The sequence below is a fragment of the Suncus etruscus genome, chromosome 13 (assembly GCF_024139225.1).
Source record: "Suncus etruscus isolate mSunEtr1 chromosome 13, mSunEtr1.pri.cur, whole genome shotgun sequence".
NCBI lineage: Eukaryota > Metazoa > Chordata > Mammalia > Eulipotyphla > Soricidae > Suncus > Suncus etruscus.
In genome coordinates, this window is record NC_064860.1 from 79,602,092 (window position 1) to 79,625,549 (window position 23,458).

Below are 23,458 nucleotides of genomic sequence, written 5' to 3' on the forward strand. Positions count from 1 at the left end.
ATTCTTTTGTTTTGTTACTGTCACTAAACTATGCATCAGCTACAATGCTGACTGAGATTTAAAAAAAAAAAATCTAGCTCAGAAAGCACATTCCCAGAACCAATGTGTTAAACACAGCAACAACTAATTTATGTAAAATGCAACCTGAGTGTAAGCTGAACAAACTGGAACAGTGTAAAATTCTCTAAATGTTTCATTTCTGCTTCTAAATTTTGATTCTCCAGCTAGCTCTGTTCCTTTGACAGATTAATTAAGTCCATTTGGTAAGGAAACAAAAGTCCATGGGCAAAAACTAATACAAATTTGATAGGAAGCTCTTGCACTGAAGATAAAGGTTTACCGAGGAGATGCTAAGTTTCCTCTCCCTTTGAAGTTAAATAGAATAGTTTGATTTAGGCTTCAGTGAGTTGCATTGCTAGTACTTGGAGCCCAGAAACATGAGGAGACATGAGCACAGATTCTGAAAAGAGCTCTGGTAGCACAGTAGTTAGTAACTTGAATTCCTCTAAAAGGTCAGCTTCAGGCTGATAGCTGGAAACTTAAGATTTTGGAAGAATTCCCACCATCACTGACTGATAAAGAGTAACACATGGAGGGAACCAGAGTGATAGCACAGCAGGAGGGCGTTTGCCTTGCATTCAGCCAGCTCCAAGACAGGCCTGGGTTTGATCCCCGCCATCCCATATGGTCCCCAGAACCTGCTAGGACTTATTTCTGAGAGTAGAGCCAGGAGTAACCCCTGAGCACTGCTGAGTGTGGCCAAAACCAAACAAACAAACAAAAAAGAGTAACACGCTGTGTCTGAACTACAAAGTGTTTATACTGAAAACCAGCTTTCTTTCCCTCTGAAAATTTTGGGATGTGCCAGGCAGGCAAGTTATCTATGTGTAACCAGGTCCCAGTTAAACCCCTAAGTACTTGAGTGTCCACTGAGCTTTCAGAACAAGTTACATGTTGCCATAACTAGTTGCTTGAGGAATTAAGCATTGTTTTCTTTTCACTGTAATAAATAAACTGTGAGTCTAACAAATACTGAACCTGTTGGGAAACTCCTTGATACGCTGCTCACATTTGATTTTTTTAATACTATTTGAATGTGCTGTATTGGACAGTGGGTCGGGCACAGTTTCATCCCTTACACACATGTGGCCACCAGGAGTGATTCCTGAGCAGACCTAAGAGTAAGCCCTGAGTACTGCCAAGTGGGGTCCCTGAAAAAAAAAAAAAAAATGAAACAAATTGAAGGGCCAGAGCAATAGTACAATGGGTAGGATACTTGCCTTGCACCACATTAAAGACCCTAAAAACTACCAGAAATGATCTCTGAGTACAAAACCAAGAGTTAGCCCTGAGCACCATTGTACCATGTATGGCCCAGAAACAAAACAAACAAACAAACAAACAAAATGATAGACTGGGGGCCGGTGTAATAGCACAGTGGTAGGGCATTTACCTTGAATACTGCCAACACAGAATGGACCTGGATTCAATCCCTAGCATCAGATACAGTCCCCTGAGTCTGCCAGGAGCAATTTCTGAGTGCAGAGCCAGGAGTAACCACTGGAGCCACCAGGTGTGCTCCCCCTCCTTCCCCCCAAATGACAGACTGCCTCAGGTAAGTATTATTATTATTATTATTATTATTATTATTATTGTTTTTGTTTTTTTTTGGTTTTTGGGCCACACCCGTTTGACACTCAGGGGTTACTCCTGGCTATGTGCTCAGAAGTTGCTCCTGGCTTGGGGGACCATATGGGACACCGGGGGATCGAACCGCGGTCCATCCAAGGCTAGCGCAGGCAAGGTAGGCACCTTACCTTTAGTGCCACCGCCCGGCCCCTCAGGTAAGTATTATTAAAGAAATCTTTTTTTTTTTTTTTGGGGGGGGGTTGGGTCATACCCTGCGGCACTCAGGTCTTAGTGCTGTGCTATTGCTCAAGCCCCCAAAAGAAATCTCATAATAAAAATTTTTCACATTCATTCACTTGCCCCTTATAACATTTATTTGTATTTGAAAAAATTATTTTTCAATTTTGGTACATACCTGATGGTACTCTTGAAAAGCTCAGGGAACCATATGGAGTGTCCAGGATGGAACCAGGGCAGGTTACAGGCAAAGCAAACTCCCTACATACCATACTATCTCTCCAGCCCCTAAATCACCACTTTCAAATTTTATGAATATAACATGGAAGTAAAAGGCTTGTTTTCTTTAAAAGCAACATATTAATACAGCATAAGCACAATCATCAGAAAACACTGGGTGAGAAATATCTAAACCCAAAATAAAATCACTACAAGCATTTCTCCCAATTACAACCACTAACAAAATACCACCAAAACTGCCAAACAAATGTTTTTGTTAGAATAAATATTTCACTTGTTATACATCCAAAAGTGACATCACTTGTTTCTCTATGTTCATACAGACATTATTTATAGCTTAGTTAATTAGAATCTAGCTTTGAGGTTACTGGACTAATAAACAATTCCTCTGTGTCTTACAACTCTCATATTGTAAAAATCACCATTTTGGGGACTGGAGAGATAACAGTGGTAGGGCATTTGCCTTGTATGTAGCTGATTAGAACAGACGGTGGTTCAAATCCCAGCATCCCATATGGTCCCCAGTGCCTGCCAGGAGTGATTTCTGAGCACCACCGGGTGTGACCCAAAAATAAACAAACAAAAATCACCATTTTGGTTTTTATTTGGTATGTGTGAGGGGAATGAATGGAGGGAAGACTCCCAAACCCCCAAATAGTGCTCATGGGGTGGAGGGCAAAGGATATTTCCAGTAAATTCAGCCCAGGTGTCTCAATGTTACAGCCAGACATGATTTTGCTACTTGGGCACATCTGGCCCTACCCAGGTGAGGAAGTGCTGGGAAATGAATTCATGAAAGGTATGAGCCTTCTTATGGCCCCAAATGGCCTTTGTTTTTCTGGAGTACACAACCAGGAGCATTTTATTGGTGGGACCACATTGGGTGGGCCGCTCTCCTGGCTCCGTGTTCTTGGGTGTCATGGGAACCATGCAGTGCCAGGATTTAGACCTGGGCCTCCCATACAAAAAGCATGCTCAGTCCTTTGAGCCATCTGCCTGGCCCACAACTACGGTATTCTTTTCGATAGCTTTTGTGGATGGAGGAGCAAGCAGACTAACTCATTCATCATCCTATCTCATTCAACAGAAAAATGACGTGATGAAATGACATGATGACATGGTGAAAGCTCAAAGGAGCCATGCAGGCCTGGTTGCATTTCTGGCACTCCGTAATCCCCTTCGCATCATCTGGGAGGTAAACCTGAGGACCACACAAGGAGCAGCCCTGAGTACTAAAGGGTGAATGGCCCAACCAGCCCCATTCAACATGTTAAACATACAACACTATTTCACAACTAATTTTTAAAAATGCCTATATTATAATCCAAAACATATACTAAACCAGAGAATGTTTTTAAAAAGTACATTTATGTGGCCGATGAGATAGTACAGCAGTAGGGTGTTTGCCTTGCATGCAGCTGATCCAGGAGGGACCTGATTCAATTCCCAGCATCCCATATGGTTCCCTAGCCTGCCAGGAGTGATTTCTGAGTACAGAGCCAAGAGTAACCCCTGAGCACCACTGGGTGTGGCCCAAAAACCAAGTCAATAAATAAAGTTTAAAAAAATAAAAATAAAAATACAGTCATGGCAGTGGATAGTACAGCAGATAGGGCACTTGGTTTACATGTGGCAGACCTAGATGTGATGTCTGACACCCTGTATGTTCTTCCAAGCACAGCCTAGAGTGATCCCTGAACACAGAGCCAGGAATAAGCCCTGAGAACAACCAGGTTATCCCCAAAAAGTTAATTAAAAAATACACTCATGTAAGAACCTGAGTGGTAGCACAGCAGTAAGGAGTTTGCCTTGCACTCAGCTGACCCAGGATGAACACAAGTTTGATCCCCGGCATCCCATATGGTCCCCCAAGCCAGGAGCAATTTCTGAGCACTTAGCCAGGCTAACCCCTGAGCATCACCAGGTGTGACCCAGAAAACCAAAAAATAAATAAATAAATTATAAAAAATAAATACACTAGGGGCCAGAGAGATAGCATGGAGGTAAGGCCTTTGCCTTGCATGCAGAAGGACGGTAGTCCAAATCCTGGCATCTCATATGGTCTCTCGAGCCTGCCAGGAGCTATTTCTGAGTGGAGAGCCAGGAATAAACTCTGAGTACTGCCAGCTGTGACCCAAAAACCAGAACAAGAAGCATATAATTGAGGCTCCACACTGGGCCAACTTCAAGGGCCATATTCAAGTTCTCTTGACAGTGAGAAGATGCACTTTATTTAAGAAGCTGGATTCAACAAGTCCCTAATAATGGGATCTAGACAAAGGATGGGCACAGCCCTCCTGAAAGCCTCAGATCTATCAATATGGTCCCAATTCCCCGCCCCCACCCCACCTCATCCCACAATACACACTGCTTCTTAAAAAAATAAAATAATACAGCCAATTCAATCCTGCTTATATGCCTCACAGGTAATTCAAACAGAAGTTACTGTTAATATTTTTTATAGTTTCCCATTTAATTCAAGTGTAAACATTAAAACACAAACGGTTTAAATCAAAAGATTTATGGGCCATAGTTTAATAGCTTTCTGATTTAAAAAACAACAACTAAAGAAGGTCATAGCAATAGTACAGCTGATGGGGAACTTGCACACGGCTGATGAGGATTTGCTCCCCAGTACTAACTATGGTTCTATAAGCCCTGTCAGGAGTAAACTCTGTGTGCAGAGCCGGGAGTAAGTCCTGAGCACCACCAGGTATGGCCCCAAAAGTAAAAAACAAAACCCCAAAATTTGGCAACTAAAGAACTTTGAAGGAAAAAAAAAACTGCACAAGAAAAAAAACTACTATCTATGCTAGAGTCAACAATTATAACAGTCTTTTATCTGTAAGCTTTCTTTTGTTTTAAATTTTTTTTTAAATCTGTAAGCTTTCTAATTTTTTTATAGTGACATTCATAGAGGAGTCTCAAGAAATATTTCCTGAATGATTTTCCTTTTTACTCATCTTTTATATTAAACTCTGAAGAGTCTTACACAAAGCAGAATCAGGGGAAAACAGCTGCTATGTTCACTGGGAATCATACTTCCAATGGCAGCTGGTACTTGGGCACTGAATAGTATTGTGAGAGCTATAAAAACCCTCCCTCTGTTATTGGGGCCTGAAATGAAAAAAAGAAAAAGAGGTGTGTCTTTTAAAACCCCACAACTGGGGCCAGAGTGATAGCACAGCAGCAGTGCATTTGTCTAGCACACAGCTGTCCCAGGTACGAACTTGAGTTCAATCCCAGGCATCCCATCCGATCCACAGAGCATACCACGGACAATTTCTGAGCGCAGAACCAGGAGCAACCCCTGACTACCACCGAGTATGGCCCAACCCCACCCCCCAAAAAAACCCCCAAAACATAAAAATCCTATAACTGGAGCTGGTGGGATAACATAACAAGTGGGTGGCATGCCTTGTATGCAGTTGACTCAGGTTGATCCATGTCAACCATAGGCATTCTATAGCTCCTCAGCCAGCCAGGAGTGACTCCTGAGTATAGACAGGAGTAACCTGTTAGTATCACCATGTTAAGTCTTCCATATAAACTTAAGAGCCACCAACAAAGGAGACAGTCACACTAAACTCAAATATACACATATACAATCAAAATTATACATTGCCTGTAAGACTAGATCGCCTAGACAGAGCTAAATAAAACATTTCAGGTTCAGCAAGGGGATAACTGGTTCTGTTGACCTAAATTGAAATGGTCAAGTTATTTTCCTGGTTCTATTTTTAAAGAAAAAGAATCACACCTCATAACTGCATCTTAGTGGCCATGATGATGCAAAGGGAAAAGCGGCTAAAAAAACTAAGGAGATGACGGAAGAAGTTGAATATATCAAAGGCTGGAGCAGGTAGGCCTTGCACATGGCTGACCAAGTTTGAACTCTGCCACCACTGCAACCAAAGCCTAGCCAGGAATTACAAAAACCCTGAGTACCATAGGGTGTGTCTCACCACCACCAACAAAAATATCCCAAACATAATAAAATAAAGAGGCTAGGCAAATCAGGTTTTCCCACTTCAAGATGTGTCTTGTGTTGGAGCCTGAGATAGCACAGCAGTAGGGTGTTTGCCTTGCATGTAGGCGACGACCGGGGAGGGATCTGGTTCGATTCCTAGCATCCCATATGGTCCCCCAGCCTGCCAGTGGCGATTTCTGAGTGCAGAGCCAGGAGTAACCTCTGAGCGTCGCTGGGTATGGCCCACCAACCAACCAATCAATAAATTAAAAAATCAAGTTTTTTTAAAATAAAGACGTGTCCTATGAAATGGTGCCACTGGACACTCTGCTACTTTGAGCCCAACAACAAGCTGACCTTGGTTATGGGTCATGGACAACCTATGCAAGCAAAGCAGCCAGACTAGAAGATTTCTGGCCAGACGCCCTCCTAGAAGAGCAGGGCATGGTTTTTAAAGTCCGGGTTCTACTAGGGCCGCCCCGCAGGCCCGTGTCCGGGTTTCCCAGCGTGAGCGACATGCTTAGGCCTGGCCACAGTCCTGCAAACTCAGTCCACGTGGTGGCAGCTCCCAGCCAAACTGGGGCTGGAGCTCCAGGACGGGACAAACCTGCAAACTTTCCTTCCCTTGCAGCCCTCGATGCAGCCACCGGACTTGGGCGTTTTCTCTTCGGGCTTCTCCTGCAGGCACCAGGGCCACTAGGACCAAAGGGAAGGCTTCTTGGGGAGGGGAGTGTTGGGGAGCTCCTGGCACGCGATCAAGACCACCCAGGCTCCAGGTTCCAGGCCCGTGGAATCCGAGAGGACGTGCGAGATTTCCGGGAGGTCCCCACTGCCCCCCCCCAATCCACACCCGCCGCCACTCACCCGGCTCGGCCTGTTGCGCGCGGCCTAGAGGCGAAGGGGCGGCGGCGTTGGTGGCTGGGGCGGGGCGGGCGGCGCGCACTCGCTCCGGGACCGCGCGCTGCGCAGACGGGGATGGCTGTTGGGTGTGAGCGTGCCTTGCACTCCCTGAGCGCTGGGGCCGCGGAGGCGCAGGTGGTAGGGCGTTTGCCTTGCACGCGGCTGACCCAGAACAGACCGCGGTTCGACCCCCGCCCCCGGGGGTCCCATAGGGTCCCCCAAGCCAGGAGCGATTTCTAAACGCATAGCCAGGAGTAACCCCTGAACGTCACCGGATGTGGCCCAAACCCCAAAACAAAAAATAAAACTCAGTCCCTGATCCCTGTTAGAAATAATAATACTAATATTTCTATGTTTTCCTATAAATTGAGGGGGGAAAAATGTGGACGGGACACAGGGGCCAAAAGATCTCAGGAGCATTGAGTGGCAATAAATAATGATCAGGTTTAAATACCCAACCCAAAGTCAACGACAACAGAATCAAGATCTGCAACAAGTTAGATATAAAGGGGACCGATAACAATAGCAGTCCAGAGGGGCCAGAGAGGGGGGAATCTGGGATGTATGCTTGGGAACTATGGCAGAGAGAGGTCAGTCAACCTTGGTGGTGGGAATGGACCTAATTCACTGTGACTATGTACCTTAAACGTAACTGTGAAAGACTTGTAATTCAAAAAAGAAATAAAGCAAAATTTTAAAATAAAAGAAACTGTTTCTATGATATATTCACATTCTATGGGGAAACAGTGAACATCTGGATTTGGGGACACTCTCCTATTGAGATAGCACAGCTGGAAGGGCGTTCGCCATGCAATTGGTAGACTGGAGTTCGAGCCCCAACACTCCGTAAGGTGTCCAGAGCCCCAACAGGATTGATCTCTGGGCGAATAACCAGGAGCACGCCCTGAGCACCGCAGGGTGTGTCTATCACCCCTTTCCCCCAAAAGCCTGAAAACTTCAAAGTCGGAAGAAACTGATAGAACTATTCGGTTTAGGGAACGGGAGGGGCAATTTCTCCCATAAACTTTGCGTTAAGTCTTCAGCTTCTTTGTGATGTGTAGCACGTAGCCCCAGGAGAGAACTGATGATCTTGGTTTTAAAGGCTACAGGAAATTCTTTGTGGTTAATAAAAACAAAGAGAACAAAAGCAACTCTTGAAGTAAAAATTCAGCCAAAGGTTTTCTTCGTGATTTACCAGCGGTTTGTCAGGCAGGGGAGGTTCCTTCTAAAGCTTGGTGGCTGCTAATAGCTTGGCTTTGACTTTGGCCTGCTCTGTAAGTCAGTTGCCGAAGAAAGTCATAGATTAATTCTCATTAAGACCCGTGGATATCTCTGATGTGGAGTGAATTGTAAGTTTGTCAAGTCTGAAACTATAATAGTTTTGTAGTGTCTCTAATTTAAGGATCTTTGGAAGAGAAAAAATAGAAATCCAGTTATAGGTCTTTGTAACACTCATAGTTAAGTCTCTGAGCACTGATTGATGGTAAAGACTTCAATAGGAGACCAGCAATAATAATTTTCCAGTCCGGAGAGTAATCATAACTATTCACAAAGGATGAGAGAGTTGAAAGTCCTATTCCTAGCGTTAGCAGTTTCTGCTAATTGATATAAACAAAGGTTTTTTTTTTGAATTGATCAACGGATCTAGTCTACCCAGTACAAAAGAAGTCTGTGGAAGGATCAATCCCTTCCTGTATGTAAATAAGGTATTAGTTGAAGTCCTGATTATCTGGTATTTCCTCCCTTACCAATAACAAGTCCTAAATTGAGTTACTCTGGTTTTTCAGACACCAAACTAGGTGTTTTATTCTTACGATAGCCCATGCATCAGCCTTCATTCATTTTACGGTTGAGGGAAATGAGTCAAGAGAAGTTAAGTAACAAGACCACACAACTAGGAGATAAAAGAAACAAGACTGGAACCATCGCTAGTGAGTCGATTAATAGTTCTTTTTCAGTGTTATTTACTTCTCACTAGAATTCAAAAAACTTCTTAACAATACAGAAGAGGTGACTGACAGTCTCTGTGCTCATCCTCAGTAAATCTTTATTATTTATTATTTTCAAAAATAGAAGTATTGAATAATAAAGAATAAAAACTCAGGCTCGAGAGTTAGAAAATAAAAAAGTTTATTGGAAACTAATTAGAAGAGAAAGAAACTCCCCAGCAGGGGAGAGATTTAGTATAAGACTAAGTTACAAATGGCTCCTTTTGTAGTTTTTTTTATAGGGAAATTAGGTCTTTATATTACTTATCAAACAAAATATCAGAAGAATGTCATTTATTTCCCAGAGATATTTTTTATTAATTTAGGATCCGTTTGTGTCTTGCTAAGGGAAGACTAACACCCTGCATTCCCATGTAGACTGGTGGAGACTGTCTATTTAAGACCTTTTGTTGTTTTGTTTGTTTTTTGAGCCACACCCAGTGACACGCAGGGGTTACCCCTGGCTCTGGGTTCAGAAATTGCTCCTGGTTTGTGGGACTAGACTATATGGGACGCCTGAGAATCGAACCAGGGTCTGTCATAGGTAAGCACATGCAAGACAGACACCCTACCACTGTGCCATCACCCCTATTTAAGATCTTGCAAGTTATATATTTTACCATATGCCCATGTACGCTTGCCAAATTTCTCAGTCTCCTATAAGCTGAAGGTCTGGGGCAAAAGTTTTGGCCTTGGGAAATCATAAACTAACCTGTCTCAGAGAGCATCCAGAAATTTGCTGTAATGTCTAAAATGTCTAAATGAGTCAGCTGAAATGGAGCTGGCAAACAACAATGAGTCAGGGGGAAACAGACTTCCTCTTTCCCTAAGAATGGAAAATACCTTATTTTCTAGTTCAAGGAATTCATAGACTTGTTAATTTTGCTAAAGTGCTGTTTAAGCATCTTGCTGTTTTGTTCCTTGCTTTTTTACTCCTAGCTCTGAGCTCAGAAATCACTCCTGGCTGCCGGGAGGGGCGAGAAATTGCTCCTGGCAGGCTCGAGAACCATATGGGATGCCAAGGATCGAGTCTGGATTTGTCCCAGATTGGCCACGTGCAAGACAAAAATCCTACCTGTTCCTTGCTTTTTGTCTATTGAGTTAAAAAGTTCGCCCAGAAGTCAAGTAGCAGAAAATATCTAGCTCCCAATATTTTACTCTAAATAATCATTAAAAAGGAAACTGTTCAATTTATAATTCATTTTCTTATGAAAACTGTCAATAGATGATTCAGCTGTAGATCCATCAGCAAACACCAGATTCTATCTTGAGTACATAATGTTGAAAAGAATAGAAGAAATGATCTCCTTTTGTCTTAGACATAAACTAAGAAATAGACTTGTCTCTGATTCCTGTAAAAATTATTTATACTTGGAGCCAGACAATCCCTGGGATCCATCTATCTATCTATCTATCTATCTATCTATCTATCTATCTATCTATCTATCTATCTATCTATCTATCTATCTATCTACCTATCTATTATCTATCTATCTATCATCTATCTGTCTATTCATCAGAGCATTGCCTGGTATATCCCAAACAACAACAATAATAATAATTTCACTCTGTATAGTATTTCATTTTTCATGTCTTCTATATGTTTTTCAAAGTCAAGTTGGTATGTTCAGTTGACTTATTTATTTGTTTTTTCCTCCTCTTGATCTTCTGACTATTGTTCCTGCTAGAGCTTAGGTTTTTAACCATTTAGCTGTGACTCCTCACCAAACTTGTGCTGTTTCATTTTTGGACTGCGATGTGAATCCCTGTCTTCATCCACCTCCAAGCAAACTGATGCTGGGTGCAAAGGATCTAAGAATCATATTGTGTGAATGTAATTTTGAAGTTTATTGAATCTAAACAGGAAGGGAGGGAGGCGTATGAACTTGCTCACTCCCTATCTCTGTCTTTCTGTGTGCATGTTGTAAGTATGTATGTGTGTTAAACCTCAGTTTCCTTATTTATAAAATTCTATGCGATTCCTTTTGTAGCCTAAGTAAATGTTTGTGCAGAAAAATTAGTGTGGTTGGAATCACTGATTTGTTCTGGAAACATTAATAACTTGTATAATAACTAATATTTGTTCTAGGAATTTGCATTTTAAAGAACTATTGTATAACTCCAGGAAGCACAAGCTGTTTTATTTTTTGAAGGTCCTGGGGGGTCCCTCCTGATCAACCAAACAACCAGCCAGCAGCGACACTGCTCTGGTGCAGTGACAACTGAGATTACCCAGGCCACCCTGTGGTGAGCTTGAGCCTCTTCAAAACTGCACCTGAAAACACTCCTTTGACCATGTGATACCAGGGATTGAACAGGAATTGGCCTTAATATCTAGATTATTTCTCTGCCCATAGAAGTTTAAACTATGCACTTGTATTTATTTTGGCCTAGAAAAAGTAAATTTTTCTTATATATCATTTGTTTAATAATTATACTGTTATTGTTACCTTAATTTTATTTATTTATTTTTCTTGGGCCACACCCAGAGGCACTCAGTAATTACTCCTAGATCTACACTTAGAAATCACTCCTATCAGGCTCAGGGGACCATATGGGATGCTGGGAATTGAACCTGAATCTTCTGCCTGCAAAGCAAACACCCTACCCATTGTGCTATCCCTCTGGCCACATGTTACCTTAATTTTAAATAAATACTAGTTTGAAATTGTAAAAAGTTTTCACCTAAATAATGTTATTGGTAAATTCCTTATAGCACCTTGAACACAATCAATAATTGAATTGCATGTAAGTATTTTTCACTTTAATTGACAAAATTCATAAAGTATTTGCTTCAAAAGCGTGTAATTATACTACCAAGGCAAGCCAAACATTTTAAATGATGCAGACCAGGGGTCTCAAACTCAATTTTCCTGGGGGCTGCAGGAGGCAAAGTCTGGGTGAGGCAGGGCCGCATAAGGGATCTCGCTTACCAAATATTAGCAATAAAAAATCGCATTAGCAAGAAAAAAATCGCAAAAAATCGCATTAAACATTTGCATACCCCGAACGGAACTGCTCGGAATATGCGAATGTTTAATGCGTTTTTTTTCTTACTAATGTGATTTTTATTGCGATTATTCGGTAAGCGAATAATCGCGAATACTGCGATATTTGAAGGCCGGCCACGGGCCACAAAATGTTGTACAGAGGGCCGCAAACGGCACGCGGGCTGCGAGTTTGAGACCGCTGATGTAGACCAAAACCTTTCAAAATTATAGTTCTCACAGGATCCATAAACTCAATATAGTTTATGAAAAATGTATTTGTGTTTTACATGTTTAAATTCACATGTTTATATATTTAGCATTTACATATTATTTCACCCATTCCATAGTTACATTTTAAATATTATTACATATTTTGTTATATTTTACACTATACTTGCTTTAATCTCCTAGGGGACCAAGAATGAGCTTCTTTCATTCTGAGAACCAGAACAAAATTCTGCATAACAGTTATTCAATGTTTACAAAACTGAATTGCTCTAGTCTTCCCATTTTCTTTTCTTATTTGAATTTTAATTTCTTTTAGGACCTGCATTTAAAAAAATTGGTAATAGGCTGTAAAAGCGTTAAAAATATCATACTATAGACTCCATTCTGTTTTACTGAAGGGCACAGTCCCATTCACCACCCATATGTTACTCATAAACTCTAAAACTATTCATGATTGGCCACGATTCTTATAAAACTAAGATGTACTTATATACAGGTAAGAATATGCTTATATTCTGGATTCCTTTGTTAAAGAGAAAATTAGTTTCTGTTGCAAATATCTCCTGGGTAATAGACCAGGAAGAAATGGGAGAGAAAAAGGACAATGCTTAAGTTTGCTTATTTTCCTAAATAAAAGTTATCATAATGGTCAAATAATAATAAACTGGTTGGGCCCGGAGAGATAGCACAGTGGCGTTTGCCTTGCAAGCAGCCAATCCAGGACCAAAGGTGGTTGGTTCGAATCCCGGTGTCCCATATGGTCCCCCGTGCCTGCCAGGAGCTATTTCTGAGCAGACAGCCAGGAGTAACCCCTGAGCATCGCCGGGTGTGACCCAAAAACCAAAAAAAAAAAAATAAATAAAAATAAATAAAATAAAATAAACTGGTTGATCTATAAGTTGTTTGTAGATAGAAACTGACTAGTCTAAAGTAAGTATTTTAAGGCTTTATGTAAAATTCTTATGATCAGAAAAAGAAAATAACTCTGAAAAAATTATGAATAGTTTCTTATAAAACAAATTTATTTGCTAACACTACGTACGTATAGTGAAAATAACAAAAAATATAATAAATGAGTTTTATTTGAAATTTTAGAAAGACCCCAAACTCTACACTAACAATAATTGATAACTGACTAGGACTTAACATTTTCCAGGCATATTTTTCAACATTTATTTATATTAGGGATCAAACCTAGTTCTTATATAAGCAGCACATGCACTCTATCACTTAGCCACATTCCTGATCCAAAAATGTTGATTTAAACTTGTTAAATTTTTCAAAGAAAATCTGTGATATTATAATTTTCCTCATTTTTTGGATAAGGAAACTGAGGCACCAAAGGACTAAGCTATCTGTCAAATGTCTAAGTCAAAATATTTTACTACTGAGTTACAAATTCTACCTTAATCTAGAATCAATAATTTAATCTAGCCTGTCTGGCATTTGAGTGGGGTTTCTTTACTGGGACATAGTTAAATTTGGAGCAGCAAATATTTTGTTGTGTGGTGCTAGTCTCAACTCACTAGATACCAACAGTGCCTGCACCCTAAGTTGTGAAAGCTTAAACTGTCTGTAATTATGGAGCTGAACAACAGCACAGAGGGTAGGGTACTTGCCCTGCACTCTACTGATGAGGTTTCTATATCAAGCATCCCACTTGGTCCCCTAAACCTGCCAGGAGTGCAGAGCCAGGAGTTGTGCAGAGTGTGGCCCCAAAACAAACAAAAATGATTTGGGAAAAAAAAGTTTCTAAATATAGTCAAATTGCTTCTGAGGGCAATCATTTCACAGGTACCTGCACTCAAGGCATAAACCTCTAATTAGTTAAATATTATTATCACATTCTCAAGATTTGCCAGGCATTGACCTGTCAGACTCATAGAAAAGTCCCTTGCAGGTTCCTGGAAAAACATACACAAATACATACTTGAAATATACAAAGAGATGACTGAACAGTCAAAGGATATTTACGGAAATGGATAATATAAGGGAATAGTAGATACACAAATCTAATGCTATCGCATTTTTCTTTTTTCCCTCAAATCAAGTGACAGAATAGTGGGAGCATACAGGGAGACTCGGGCTACCTGCAAGAAATGATCTGGTTAGCTCTGGTACTGGTTAACAGGGATTTGGGTTCATTTTAGGTTGATTCAGCATCTACACTAGCTATGACCTAATCCAAGATAACAACCTAAATAGAAAAAAACATGTTAAGTTATTTGGAGGTGGCAAGATTTGCTCTAAAAATTTATTTGAGTAATGGGTTTGTGTTTATAAACATTCCTTTAGAGTGCAAATCACTTGAATTAATGTTATATGAGAAGCAAGAAAAGAAATAAATGTGAATTTAAATCCTTAATTTCTTAGGATGCCTGCTCATTTAGTCTTTTTGTAAGTACTATAATGTATAAGAATCACCGCTCAGCCTTTTGGTTAAGATCCAGTGTAGTATCTGTTTTTATTAGTATGATGTATACATCACTTTACAATGTTGTTGTGGGGACCACGTCCACTAGTATTCAGGGGTCCAAAGCTACTCTCTTCAATAGAGCCATGCTGTCACTGGGATAAATCTGAGGCCTTGCACACAACAAAGAATCACACATACTCTGAAGCATGCCCTCAGGCCTATATTACTTTAATTTTGTTTATTTTTTTCTTGGTTTTTGGACCACACCCGGGTGCACTCAGGAGTTACTCCTGGCTCTATGCTCAAAAAATTCCTCATGGCTGGCTTGGGAGGGGGGATCATATGGGATATCCGGGATTAAACCTGGGTCCTCCTGGGTTGACAACATGCAAAGCAAATGCCCTACCTCTCTGCTATCACTCTAGCCCCGCCTTTGTTACATTAAATGTAAATGTCACTGGTGAGGTCAGATTCCTGGACAAGTAGAGCTTACAGATTCAAAACCATCCAGGAGCCACTTAGAGGGAGGAAAGTAGAATTCTTTATTTTTGGTGGGAATGGGATATATATCAGATCAGAGGCAAATAGGGTGTGAGCTTTGTGTGTTTATGGGAAAACAAGGTATGTGTATGGGGGGGTATATATGTGTGTGTGTGTGTTTTGAATACTATGTTTATGACAAAGCAGGTTGCATGTTATATGTATTTAGCTACATTAAAGAGCACAATTTATCTATCTAAATTCAGAAAGTCTGAGTACTTCAAAATAGGTTTAAAAATAGTCACCATTGATGTTATTGTAAGGCAATCTACTTTTAAGGCAAGGAGAGGTCATCTAGAGCAAGATTGTATAAGATGTCCTGGAAGCAAAAATAAGTCACTATAATCACTCGTCTTGACTCTAGTATTAAAAATACACAATAGAATATTACTTCGCTATAAGAAAATTTGAAATTTACTACAACATAAGTAGATCTGAAAAATATCATGCTGAGTAAATTTAGGCTGAAGGAAAGGGACAGGCATAGAATGATCTTCCTCTTGTGTGTCATAAAAAGTAATAGTAGAGGGGCCAGAGCAGTGGTGCAAGTGGTAGGGTGTTTGCCTTGCACGCACTGACCTAGGATGGATTGCAGTACAATCCCTGGCGTCCCCCAAGCCAGGAGCGATTTCTGAGAGTATAGCCACTGAGTGCTGCCGGGTGTAGCCCCAAAGTCAAAATAAATAAAATAATAAAATAAAGGAATAGTAGAGGCCAGAGCAATAGTACAATGGATAGGGCTTTTGCCTTGCACTGGTTGAGCTGGGTTTGATCTCCAGCATCCCTGAAAGTCTTCCCAAGCACCAGGAGTAATCTGATGGGAAAGTTGCATAGCATCTACCAACCTCAGTAAGCCTCAGCAGTAATACAGAAGGCTGAGCTAACACCATCCACACCCAGCAGATCCTCAGACACCGACATTAGTAGAATAAAGACATTGGCAAGATAAAACAATTATTTTAAATTGACTTGTATAGTTCTAAATTTTGATAATTCCATTTGCTTTTGTGTTGTAACATGCAATATGAAGTAGATTTGTGCCTGCATGAAAGCAAACTAAGGTGGTGGGTAGGAGAATGGGGGCACTGGTGAAGGGAAGGTCACACTGGGGTGGGATTGGTGTTTGAATATCTAATGCCTGAAACCACTGCATTATGAATGACTTAGTAAATTTAGTGTCATAATAAAAATGTGAGGGAAAAGAAAGATAAGGGGTTTTATATGTGTCCTTTTAAATGAAAATTGGGTTCTTTGCATTTCTTATAGATTCATAATGTTACAGAGAATGCAAGGATCATGTAGAATGGCCTGACTGTTTTGGCCTTAGAAATTGCCCATTATCTTAAATCTCTAGGTGAACCTGAACTCTGGGGCAGAATTTTATAGTCTTGGAGAATTACAGAAATGAGTGTGCTGGCAAGGGGAAACTGGGGATTCCTCTTTGAATACGAATACTAGAATTCCTGGATTATGTGTTTGCTATATTTTAGATTTCATTTTTGGATGTGTATTCTCTATATTGCGTTCTATAGATTCTGAACCAGTTTACTTTCTGACAAATAGTCAAAGAGGTTTCTTTTCCTCCATCTCCCTGCCAGTACTTGCTGTTTGGGGGCTTTTTGAGTGATTTCTGAGTGCAGAGCCACAGGTAACCCTGAATATCTCTGAATATGACCTCAAAACAACCAACAACAATAACAATAACAGCAAAATATCAGCTTGGGGGGGCATATAAAATTTTTTGTGAACAAAATTAAACAAAATAGTTTTGTTTTGTTTTGGTTTGGTTTTTGGGTCACACCCGGCGGTGCTCAGGGGTTAATCCTCGATGTCTGCTCAGAAATAGCTCCTAGCAGGCATGGGGGACCATATGGGACACTGGGATTCGAACCAACCACCTTTGGTTCTGGATCAGCTGCTTGCAAGGCAAACGCCGCTGTGCTATCTCTCCGGGCCAAACAAAATATATTTTTAAAAGGGTTCTTATGATCCAAAATGGAGACTGCTCCTCTCCAGTACAAGTGGCCCAATGTAAACACATAACAAAATAGAATTAAGCTTAGTAAGTCAGAGAACATGCCTTTCTCTCCTTATTATATCCCCTTTTTAGCATTTAGTACAAATATATGTTTAAGTCTAGGCCTGAGAGAAAGTACAAAGGTTAAGATGCTTGTTTGGCATGGTGCCAACCTCAATTCTAATCCTGGCACATACATAACCCAAACCCCAACTCCAGCACCATTAGGAGTGACCCCTGAGCACAGAGCTAGAGTAAATCCTGAGTACCACTGTGTAGTGAGTCAAAAATAAAAACAAGAAATCAAAACAAAAAATCCAAACCGAAGTATACACCTCAAAAAGCTTAAAAAATTAATTAATTAATTAAAAATGATTTCAGGCCTTCTTTCTGCTGAGCCAGCCCAGAGACACCAAAGACCATAATCTCTCCCAGACCCACACCCGGTAAGATGTCCTCACCCAACGAATGTGGGGCCGATTCCTGCCGTGTGATTGGGCACCAGGAGACTTAAAAAGGACGCAACCATGCTATCTTCCTTCTTTCTGCTGAGCCAGCCCAGAGACACCAAGGACCATAATCTCTCCTGGACCCACACCCGAGCGGCCGCTCCGCTTCGCTCCATAGCCACACTTATCTTTTAACCCCTAAATTCCATTTCTCCACATTGTAAGAAGCAATCTACAGCCTTACCAATGGAGCAATTTTGTAGTACACCCCCATATTTAAAGAATTCTAGATGGCTGCTCTGATAATCCAAAAAGTAGGAAACAGCTAGGTATCCTCTCAAATAAGAGGTTTAGAGTAAAATTATGGAAAATGTTCAGGGAGCTCAAAAAAAGCATCAATAGAATTGACTGGAGCACAATTAAACATCAAGAGGATTTGACAACTGAAATTAGAAATTTTCACACTGGGGGCCAGAGAGCTAGCATGGAGGTAAGGCCTTTGCCTTTCATGCAGAAGAATGGTGGTTCGAATCACGGCATCCCATATGGTCCCCTGTGCCTACAAGGGTCAATTTCTGAATTTTTGAGCATAGATCCAGGAGTATTCCCTGAGTTTTGCTGGGTGTGACCCCCCCCCCCCAAAAAAAAGAAAAAAAAGAAAATTTCACACTGAGATAACAGGTCTGAAAAACTCAGCTTATGCAGCTCTTGCCAGGTATGGGGTTTGGGGAGACCCCATGACAGAGACTTTGTCCCTAGCCTGGGGAGTGCTGGGAGACTTGGCAGGCCCCCAGCCATCCCCCTCTTTCTCCCCTGGATTCCAGGCCTTCCCTGGGCTCCAGTCCAGGTGGACTCTATAAGAGTCATTAGGCTTTTCCCATGCCTCTCCCTACACTAATGGGAATGCACTTTGGGAGGAGGGCGGGCCGTTCTAGCACTGGTTTATCTTGGGACAGTCACTGGAAATTTATTATCCTTCATCTCCATTCCAAAAACCATGTGGGGGCTAGTGCTCCCACGCATACAAAATATATTGATAGTATTGTATGCATATAGTTTATATATGCATAATATCCATCTTGTATTGTGACCTTGATATTGCCCTACAAAGCTCATTTCTAATCTTTTACTGCCTCATCCCAGCCCTTATTTCCCCCATTTGCCCATGTAGGTGTAGCTCATGATATGAAACTCACCATATAGAGTGATGAGTGCAGTTAGAGAAATAACTATACTTAAAACTATCATAACAATGTGAATGAATGAGGGAAATAGAAAGCCTGTCTCGAGTACAGATGTGGGTGGGGTGGGGAGGAGGGAGATCTGGAAAATTGGTGGTGGGAATCTTGCACTGGTGAAGGGGGGTGTTCTTTTCATGACTGTAATCATACAACTACAATCATATTTGTAATCACGGTGTTTAAATAAAGATAATTTTAAAAAAGCAAAAATGATTTCAAGGGCCAAAGCGGTGAGGCTGTGGTAGGGTGTTTGCCTTGCACGCAGATTACCTAGAATGGACCCTGGTTTGATCCCCTGGTGTCCCATATGGTCCCCCAAGCCAGGAGCTATTTCTGAGTGCATAGCCAGAAGTAACCCCTGAACATCACCTGGGTGGCCCAAAAAACAAAACAAATAAACAAACAAAAAGATTTAATTAGAAAGATATCTATTGTGCACAGAAAAACAAATTATACCTTAAAACACAAGTAAATTATATAATTTTTACTAATTGGTATTTTAAATTTTATAATAAAATTGTAATTCATTTGCAGCCAGAATAGAAAGAATAAGAATCACTTAAAATACATCTTTTAATAGTTTTTTTTCCCCCAGTGCAGGCCCTGTAAAATAGTCCATTTCTATATTTAGACAGAGCTGACTGGCTTTTCCTTAATCTTAGAAAGCAGCTTATTTTCTCAAGTCCTCAAATTCTACCCCAGTTTATTCCTCAGTGAATAATCACCCATAGTCTGTTCTGAATTGTGACAGCAAATAAAGTGAAATTTAAAATGAAGTATATATTATATGCTGTCTGTCACTCACACATTTCCCAGGTAACTGTGATTTTCATTTTTCTTGAAATAAGAAATGAATTCGAAATCTTGTTTTCCATAACAAAAATAAATCTAACAGATACATATCTGCCATGACTATATTCATAAGACTTAAAATTGTTTACAATTTCAGGGGCTCATTCTCAATGTTCCAATAATACCCTTGAGCACTAACATATTTTAGATATTCATTGTTGAAAATGTGCTGACATTAGCAAAAGTTACTACATCGGCTTGGTCAACAATTGTGTACTAGGAACTTTATGGAAAGTCATGCTAGAATGCCATAGGTATTCATTGATGTACTGACTTAAAATTGTGAAAAGAGGGGTCAAAGCAATAGTACAGAGAGAAGGATGCTTGCTTTGCATGCAATTGACCTGTTTTCTATCATTGGCATTCAATATAGTCTGCAAGGCTGCCAGGAGTGATCTCTTAGTATAGAGTCAGGAGTAAGTCCTGAGAACAGCTGGGTATGGCCCAAACACCCCTCCAAATAAAATGAAATAAAATAAAATAAAAAATTGAATTGAATACCTTCAGGAGACACATTGGAATTCCTTAATACTAAGACTCAAAGTAAGAGAAACAATATCAACATCTTAAGAAGAACCAAAGTAGGAAAATATGAAGAGTATATATTTATTCTGCTCATTTTTTATTTACATTCAGAAACTTTGGAGGGATCCATACTTGCTCGTGCTTAGGGCTTATTATTGGCTGTATGCTCAGGTATCACTCCTGACAGATCTCAGGACACCATGTGTAATACTGAGTTTCATATTTAGGTCAGCTGCATGCAAGGCAAGTACCTTACCCGTTGTACAACCTCTTAAGTCCCCTACTCATATTTAGACTTGTCCTTTACATTTATTTAATTGTACATTTACTTGTTTTTAGGAGTGCAGATCTAGTAGAGATTAGAGGCCACACTGGTTCTGGTCTCAGAGGTCACTCTTATCCTGGGAGATCATATGCAGCGTTGGAGAACAAAGCAGAGTTGACTACATACAAAGCAAACAACTTAATTCTTGTACTATTTCTGACTTTTTTTTTTTTTTTTTTGGTTTTTGGGCCACACCCAGTAACGCTCAGGGGTTACTCCTGGCTATGCACTCAGAAGTTGCTCCTGGCTTGGGGGACCATATGGGACACCGGGGGATCGAACCACGGTCCGTCCAAGGCTAGCGCAGGCAAGGCAGGCACCTTACCTTTAGCGCCACCGCCCGGCCCCCTTCTGACTCTTTTTGAAATCAAGTATATATGGAATCAGAAATGTCAATCCAATCTATAACATTTTTCCTAAATAATATATATTTTATATTTTAAAAATATAAATTTCATAAATTTTAAAAATAAGCACCTAGGATGTTAATCTGTGTATTTTAAAGTATCTTATAAAAATTTTCTGTTTTTATTCAAGTTTAAATGAATTGGCATAGGCTTTTTAGCAATATAGTCTATCTACAATTAACTAACATATTTTAAACTAAATTTCATTAGCTTAATTTTGAATAATTTCCTGGAAAAATATAATTCTTGGAAAGTTTTGAAAAAATTAGAAAACAAATTGATAAAATAGAATTACCTTGCCAATAGGAAAAATCAGAGTAGTTTGCCTTATAATCTTTTATATTCTAGAGGACTGTTCTAGAAATCTATGTCATTCATAGCAAAAACAGAAACAAAAAGAAAGTTAATAGTCTCTTTATCTGTCATAAAATACTTTAGGACTTTTAGCTTCACTTGATGGTAAAATAAACAGCTGAAAGTTTTGCGCCTTTTCAGTTACTTTCCTTGATTCATTCTCAGAAAATAAAATAGGGAGGGAGATATTTCATTTCATAGTTTCTATCAAGAGCTTTCCTCTTAGTATGATTTTCCCCACAAAATACTGTTTACAAAAGCATGCAGGTTGTCTGTCTTCAAACCTTTGCATGTTTGTTCTACTTAATATTCATTTAATATTCACTTGGCCAGATTTACTCTGTTCAGTCAAAGTTACTGAGGATAACTATGGAAAACATAAAATTTATTCAAGTTTTCATTCAGTTTTATGTCTGGAAACACCTTTGTTTATGAAGTAAAATGTTCACTTCCTGGTTTTGTATCCCCTATTTTATAATGCAGCTTAGGCTATAGAGTTCTATTTTAACATTGACTTATTATATTAACATCATTGTTCATTGTTTATTATAGGTTCAAGCTTACTCTTCCTGCTAAAACTGTGCTTTCACTAAAGGTTAGATTATCAAGATTTTAATTTGTTAAATTTTCTAATGAGGTGCTATTTTTTTACCAAATAATTTATGTTTCAGGGTTATAATTTCATACTTCTCCAAAATGTGTCACTACACCACCAAAGTACTAATCTCCTTCCCCTAGTTTATTGGGCCCTATTGGTACATTCCCTACCTTACCTTGGCTATCTCTATGATCCAAGGGTTTGACTTACCTAGTGCTTTGCCTTTTCACTTATGATGCACTCTTGTTTTATCTATGTTGTGGCAAAGGCAAGGCTTCAATTTTTTGGCTAATAGCACACAATATCACACTATTAGTGCATAGTATTATGGAATGTTTCAGTTCCTAAAACTCGATAAAGTGCCTGGGACATCTGTTTGTGGTTCACAACATTTGTTGAATAAAATACTCAGTTAATAAAATACTTTGAAAAAATATAAATGCTATATCTCAATGACAAAATATAGGAAACTACTTATGAATTAAGTGTTAATTTTACATTGAGATGGAACACTGAATAAAGTTTTATTTAAGGGTACGATAATAGATTTGATAGTAAAAATAGATGAAATGCTTGATTAGAGATATAAAAGGAAATTTTTTATGGGAATCTCAGTCATATTCATGGTGTCCCTTTGATGAGGATGTTTTTCCTTGGGAGGTTTCAACTCAGTTATGTAATCTGGCAACTTGACAAGCAGCAAGGAACAAACATTCCTTGAAGTAAAAGCATAGCCCATTTTTATTTCTTAGTTAGAGAACACTGGAGGCTGGAGTATAGTAGATAGGATGCTAGCCTTGCATGTGGCCAACCAGGGTTTGAACCCTGGTACCTCATATTATTCCCCAACCACTCCAGGAGTGATCCTTGACCAAGTCAGGAATAAGCCCTGAAGAACAGTCAGGTTTGGCCCAGAAGCCTAAATAAATAAATATAGTTCTTCTTTACAGTAATCGATTTTTCATAATGCACTTGCCTGTAATTTTATTGAGAAAAATTCTCAAAAATGTTATACTCTGTGTGTGTTATGTAAATGTATGGAATCAGCCAATGTTCAAATTTTTAGGCCAGAAGAGGTCAGCGACTCTTACTTCAGTCTGGAAGATCTGAGTCATAGTGATGGATTATTCACCTTTTTAAATGTAATCTGACTTCCAAACAATTGTACATTAGGCATCTATTTCCTACATAGATACAGTTAGTATAACAAATAAAAAATATATACAATGGGAATTAAAATTCTTGAATTAAACAGTGACATGGTTTTTCTCTAGATTTTTATCAACATGTCCACCTATGTATTTTTGTTTCTTTATCTGATGGGAGTCTATGCTAGGCTTGCCTGTGGATCTTCCTTAAATAGAATTTCCTTTAGAGTGCAGAGAAAAGGGAATATGATTAATATTAATCTCACAGTCATGCTAACAATCATGGAAGGCCCTAGTCTGAACTGCATTGACATTGTACATTCCAGAAAACTGGGGAAAAAACTATGTTAGGACTATGTTTTATAAATAAAAGTTACATAAAAATCTATATAATTACTTTTTTT